The sequence below is a fragment of the Hydra vulgaris genome, chromosome 06 (genome assembly GCF_038396675.1).
Source record: "Hydra vulgaris chromosome 06, alternate assembly HydraT2T_AEP".
NCBI classification, from domain to species: Eukaryota; Metazoa; Cnidaria; class Hydrozoa; order Anthoathecata; family Hydridae; genus Hydra; species Hydra vulgaris.
The window spans coordinates 50940633-50947874 of NC_088925.1; the positions used below are offsets into that span (position 1 = coordinate 50940633).

Consider the following 7242-nt stretch of genomic DNA (forward strand, 5'->3'; position numbering starts at 1 on the left):
TTGTGAATGTGGTGAAAGAAGCTCTTGTTTTGTGACTACGGGAACAATTAACACCAAAATATACATAAAAGAATGCCTCAAGAACACACGCGGGTAAACCGTTATTTTGGCCCGATTTAGCATCATGTCACTACTCTGGGACAACTTTAAACAGGCTTAGAGAACACAAAGTAGATTTCGTTAAAAAACGCTGCAATCCACTAAATTGTCCCGAACTACGTCCTATTAAAAGATAAAGGCTCACTGTAAAAGAAGCCAAAAACATTAAAGACTCCAAAAATAATAAGATTAGAGCTATCAAGAAAGTCCAGCCGAAGACCATACAAAAGCTGATGTCGAGCGTAAAACGCAAAGTGCGTGCGTTCTCACGCACAAAACTTTACAAACTTTCTTAAGTGAAATTCAAGAATATTAATATATGTACTTTCAAAATATATATAAAATTTAATTTATCTCCTTTGTTTCCATTGTATTGAACTATTTTTTGTGGGGAGGAAAGAAGGGTGGTGGTGGTATTGGGAGGATTGTTGAAATTTTCTTGCTAAATAATTTTAAATATTCTTAAAAAGTAATGATAATCGTTTCCGTATTAATAACAGTGCGAAATTTTGAGAACGATTTTTAGATCCTAGGGAATTTCATGAACGTGTTAAAATAATACAAAAGGTTGGATACAGGTACTTACAGTGTACTTGCCGTGTACTAACAGTACAATAGATTGGAAAGAGGTAGTCAATTTTAAAGGATTACTAATTATTAAAAAATTTAACTGCTTCAATTCACTTAAACCGATTCTGTTACAAGTCTAGAAAATAAAACAAATTTTTATTCAACTATTCATGTTACAAAAAAAAAAAACATTTTTAGAAAAAATATATAAAAAATGCAGTTAAAATATGTTCAGAAATATTTAAATAATTGATGAACAATATCAAAATAAAAATTATAAATAACAACAATAGAAAAAATAAATAAAAAATACAAGTTTATATATATATATATATATATATATATATATATATATATATATATATATATATATATATATATGTACATATATAAATATATATATATAACTAACAGTGACGGATCCAGGAAGGAGGAGGGGGGGGGAGGGGTTGTGTATCCTTCCCCCACCGGAATCTAAAAGTCTTCGAATATTTTAGAAATAGAGGACCTTTTTTTTTAGGAGACACAAATGTGATACAATATATAAAAATAATTCAACATATACCCCCTGCTCCACACCAAAAATTCCTGGATTCGTCACTGCTAAATGAACGTATATCTCAAGCTACGCATATGCTTTATATAAATATATAGTGCATATACTTATAAAAAGTTTACTTTATATAAATACAAAAAAACTTTACAAATTTAAGTTTTTTTTTAACGATTAAAAAATTGTAAAACTGCATTGTGCTTTACACTACCCAGCCAATCAATAACACCCTGCGTGCAGAAAGATAAACTTTGAGATATTTGCCAAAAATTGTTTAATTTTCGGTCGATGTGTTAATGTTATATTCGTTTTGACTTTAGGTTCAATTATACTTTATAAAAGGCTTCCTTGATTTTTTTGCAGGTCCAAATATTATAATGAATCTTATTCAGCGCTTAACTTAAAAACTCAATTTTAACACCTAAGGTGTTCTGGATTGGCAAAGCAGTATAAACGGAATCGTTTATTTCAGAAACCTATGAAGTGACATCTTATTCAAAAATTATATTATTATAGATTTAAACAACCAACTTTAGTCACACCGTCTTGTGCAGAAACACGTGATTTATCGGCTTTTAAATGGGTTGTATTTTGCCTTGAAATTTATGTTTATTGCAGAAAACTTCTCAAATCTTAGAAGTTTTTTATAGTTTTCCAAAAATTTAAAAAAATGATTTTGACGGGTTTTCAAAAATAACGATTCAAATGCATATATGAAAAAAAAACCTTCTAGACCTTTTTTACTAGATCTATTTTAAAATTTAAAATGTCTTTTTTTTCTATGACAATTTTAAAGAATCAATCAAACGCATCTTATATAATTTTTACATATCGAGTTGTTAGCAGAAACCGGAGATTGTTGTTAAAAGTGCAAAGGTTTATTATTAAGAGTTATTTTCAATTACTTGAAGTCAAATTTGCAGTAAACGTTTTTATTGCTGCTAAATATCTTTATATTGTTTAGTTGCACAAAGCAAGCATACTTATGCAGTTAGTTTTTTGCATGTACAGATTCAATTAAAAAAAATTTTTTTTGTTACATATTTGCACAAGAAATCATACTATGCTTATTTGCGTGAAATCGCGGATGTGTAAAAATGATACTTTAAAACGGTTACTGAAGCAACACACTGTAAGATATCGTAGTTAATTTTTTGAACTATATTTCGTAGGAGGAGGTTGAGATATAAACATTGAATTTACTGGTTGTTGATCAACAACTGGAAAAATCTGATTAGTAACTGGTAAACCATTAATTTGTGGCTGAAACAATGAAGTTAATTAGTAACGAGTTTTAAATAAATAAATAAAAAGTAAATAATTCAAACCTGTTGCATATTACTAAACGCATAAACTGGTATGTAATTCATGTTACCAAAAGTATGGATACTGTTTTTATCAGTAACCCATAAAACCACCTAATAATGCAAAATTTTTTACAATTTATTTCAAGGTATTATAATAGTTAGCGGAAGTTCGTTTACATAGGGCCGGATTTTTCAATGCACAAATTCAAGGCCCCTAGACTTGTCTAAAAATGGTGAAACTGATATAATTATATCTTTATACATTACATTGTAATAAAATAAGTATACTGACTTAAACTATAAAAGTCCGTCATATAGAAGGGTTTACAAATTAGTGATTCTAGGTACAATAAGTTTTTTTTTTTTTATTGTACCTACTGCCACCAGCTATTTTGCCTAGGGCCACTTTTTGAAAATTAGGTTTAAGTCCATAATAAATTGATAACATAGATACACACATAAAAATTCATTTAATCTTAGATTGTTTTTCACAAATTTATCTAATCTTATCTAATTGCAACACTTTAATAAATAACAAAATTGACTAATAGTTCTGAGCAAAATTGAAATATAAGTTTACGCGTAAAGGGTAGACTTATTTCTCAATTTTCAAAACAAACGCAAGAAAAAAAAATTATGCACCAATCAAAACTGAACAATCTACCTCGTTATCAAACAAATTCTTTACGTACATATATACTTTCTAGGTACAAGCAAAATATATGGTCCTAGGTACAAGAAATGATAGCCTCATAAAAAATGTCATCTATTAACAAACCGCGACTGGGAGAAAACTTATTAAACATCGCATTTAGTACTTAAGTAACTAATAATATAATATACAAGAACTTATAAAAAAGCATTTTCACTAGGTTTGTAAAACAGTCAATGGTTACCAGCGGCAAAAGTTTACTTTAGACCATCGAAAAGCGTTTTCTGATTAAAAACTTGCCGTAGCAACGCTCTCTGAGAATCACAATAGGATTAAAAACAAACATTTTTATAACTATTTACCTGACTGAGAAGCATTATTTAGAACTTTATGGTTTTCGAATAAAATGGGGTGGCCCTTGGTGCAAGGAGGCCCTAAATACACGAACTTCCTCTACACGTTATAAAATATGCAAAAATCGTTTATTAATATAAAAACACATTAAAGATAGCACAAGAGGAGCAAAATGTCTATGACAAAGACAGCACAAGAAGAGCAAAATACGTACATTTAATACATATTTCTTAATCACGTTTATTTGTATGAAGATAGGTTTTGGTGTCAAAGCAATATATTTATAAATGACATTTCATAAAATACTCAATATCATCTTGCATTTCATGAAGTGATAGAAATTGTGCATATTTATTAAAACAAAGAAAATATTTATAAGGAATTTATATTTAAAACACAAGTAACATGCATGAAAAACACAAAAATGTTTTAAATAGATGCCAAGTACTAGTAAATGTTAATTCAAACATGTACATCAAAAACATAATGTAACCAAAAATGTGTAATTTAAAAGTGTGTAATTTAAACTTTTTATTTTTGATACCTTAAAAATAAAATGTAATAAACATAATGTGTTTAATTTAAACAGGCTCCTCAACATTAATATATTTAGGCGAAATGTGTGATGCTACATGCATAAATTAATTAAACACGTTTATTTTAAGCGAATAGTGAAATTTTTAGACAAACATACCTTTAAAATTAAATTTTTAAATTAATAAAATATTAAAGGATAAACTTGTAAAAACTTAATGAGTAAAATTCTAATTTTGTATCAATGTACCACACCCATGGAGTACCTTGATACAGTGAAGGGGCACCATGAAACAGGATAATAAAAAAATTATAAAATGTAGGAAAACAACCCAAAAAATTTGTATATAAAAAAGAAACAACTTTTTCTAAAGACTCGTTATAAATTTTTAAAATTAAGAATGTTCATCATTTAATAAATCATTTTCGGAAAAAAAAAATTTCTTTTTTTTTAATGAAAAAAAAAGTTATTTCATTATCTTCCTTATTTTTTCTTTTACTTCCAGCACAGTTTTTGTTGGTGTATCTGTTTCTATTATACTGCAAGCTTTTTCACAAGGTTTTTTTTCCTACAGTGGCCTTTTGAAGTCCTTTAAACTGAGAAGGGCTTACAAAGTTAATAAAATCAGAATCATCGGCTTGATTTGTACTTGGCTAGGAACTGACAAAAATTATTGGTTTTCAGAGTTTCTCCAGTGTTTTTTTGATATGTATCTGGATTGTTTCTATCAGTAACATATAAAATCTGCTGCTGAAAATACATTCTTGTCAAAAGGAAATATTCCACTTTTCCTATATCGACTTTAAATGCTTGTGATATAACTTTTTACATATACGATGTTAACACAAGATGCATTTTCGTAAATAGTGATTGACACTCCAGGATAATTTAGAAGCCAAGATTTTACTGCGTCATTATAATAAACTTTGAATCGAGCAAATACAGAGACATTTAAAGGCTGCACTTTGTGACTACTATGTGGTGGTATAGTAAGAATAACAACACCATTATTCTTTGCAAGATCAAGAGCTTTTATAGATAAGTGGCTCTTGTGATTATCAAATACAAGTAGAGATGAATTTTCCTTTAACAAGAATGTTTTTGATATAAAATGTTGAATTAATTCTACAAATAACTCTGTATTCATTCATCTAGTTGGATTTGCAAGACCAAGTGATCCAGGTAGTGCATTGTTAAGCATATTTTGCTTAAACTTTTTATTAGGAACATCATTGCAGATGGAATGGTAGCATCTGAAGCACTTATAAAAAAACAGCTTGTCACCAAAGTTCCACGTTCTCCACTTGTCACAGAGTTAACTTGCTTAATACCTTTTTTAGTAATGATTTTATTACATTTAGTAGTGATAGCCGTTTCATCAAGACTTCAAATGCAAAATCCACCACCAAATTTTGGTTCTATTAAATATAATGCCTCTAAATAAGTGAAAAACTTTTATACACTGTAATTATTGAAAGATGTCATTCTTGACAAAGAACATCCTTCTGGCATTCGAGTGCTTAAAGAATTTCGCTTTAAAAACAAGGCCATCCATTCTATACCATCTTTCTACTCTTTAATCCGGTTACTGGGAACTTTTATATTATTTATTATAGTCATATCAAAAGCAATAAATCTTAAATTTACAACAGACTGTCCATAACACATTTGAGAGCAGGTGACAATATACTGCTTTAAAAGATTTCTTGCTCTTCAGTAAATACTCTTCTTGTAGAAAAATTGGGTTTATAATAATGATTTCTCCTTTTTTTATGCCTTTTTTTTCTTTTAACATATCTGTATACATAAAAACACACATTCAGAATTTGCTTTTGGTTACAAACTTATACAAGTTTCATTTACTAAGTAGGACAAAAACTTATTGGTGCAATTAGCATAAATTGCCTGCAAAGGGTGCTTTGATTATGATTAATTTTTTTTGCAGCAACTTTTAATGAACACCCTCCTGTTAAAACTAATCAACAGCTACCTCCATTGAATTATTCAAGAAGGTTCCTTTACTAGTTTTTCTTACATAGCTCCTCATTCCTATCTAAAAATATAAAAGCAATAACAAAGAGGTTTTACAATGTATAAAAATTCAATTCATGGTCATATCATGATTTGATACCATGCTGAGCTTTAATTTACACAAATAGATTTTATATATTAATAGAAATCAGTATAAAAACATAAATGATAGTCCTTCAACAAAAAAGAATTTATAAATACCTCGATATTAATATAGTAAAGCAAACTTATGTTTATGTAAACTTGCGTAACTTATGTTTACTAGACTAAATTAATTTATTACTACATAAGTACATCACCATACTACAAGCATAAATACTGAATAATATAAAATTTAATTACACGACATAAACTTTATTTAATAGTCCACTGAATTGGTTACCAAGTTAGGTGAAACATTAAAGTATAGAAGCCAATATTTCTCGCCGAGAATTAATTATAGTATGCTTGACTATTGAATAATTTACAAAACGGTACATTAATATGGTTACATGGTGCTCCACTAAAACTCTTTCATGGTACCCCAGCATTCTGATAGAATAAGATGACTGGTTTTTATTTTTCAAAAAATTATTTTATTAAATGTCTTTACTACACTAAAGAAATAAATTATAGGCACTTTCAGAAGAACACAGTGAATAAAACATCGTAAAACGCAACAACTCCAAAAAATTTTAAATTACTTTGCAACTGAAAAAACATGTTCTGATTTAGATTATATGTTAAACAATACATCTATTAGTAACTGATTACAACTTAAAAGGATTTGTTACAATACTATTCTATTGCTGTATAATTGATTTGTTTCATGGTGCCCCACTCTCCCCCATTCTAACATAAAATTAAATTTTATTGTAAGTTTGCTATGGACCAATTTTTGACAAGACGTCTTGATACTCAAACTTTGACATTTAAGTTTTACTTAAATGAAATAAAAAATAAATTCATCAGTCTTTATGTGTTAGACTACTATAAAAAGGGCACTGCCAAATCAAGTTTTAAAAAGATTTTTACGTTGCTCTCTGCCAAAAAAAAAAGAAGAAAATACAATAATACAAGAAGGTAATTGAGTGCTTTGATATTATTGAATTTTCTAAAAGTTTTTTCAGAACAACATTTTATTCCAACCTTAGCAATGTAT

At 28.3% G+C, this 7242-nt stretch overlaps 1 long non-coding RNA gene across 1 annotated transcript; it reads right to left on the bottom strand.

Moving 5' to 3' along the window:
* Positions 1-4432: 4432 nt before the first annotated feature.
* LOC136081953 (uncharacterized) lies at positions 4433-6501 on the bottom strand. Its single transcript, XR_010639270.1, has 2 exons — positions 6303-6501; positions 4433-6123 (listed from the first exon to the last, which is right to left on the bottom strand). It is a non-coding gene; the product is annotated as an uncharacterized LOC136081953 (long non-coding RNA).
* Positions 6502-7242: the final 741 nt, after the last annotated feature.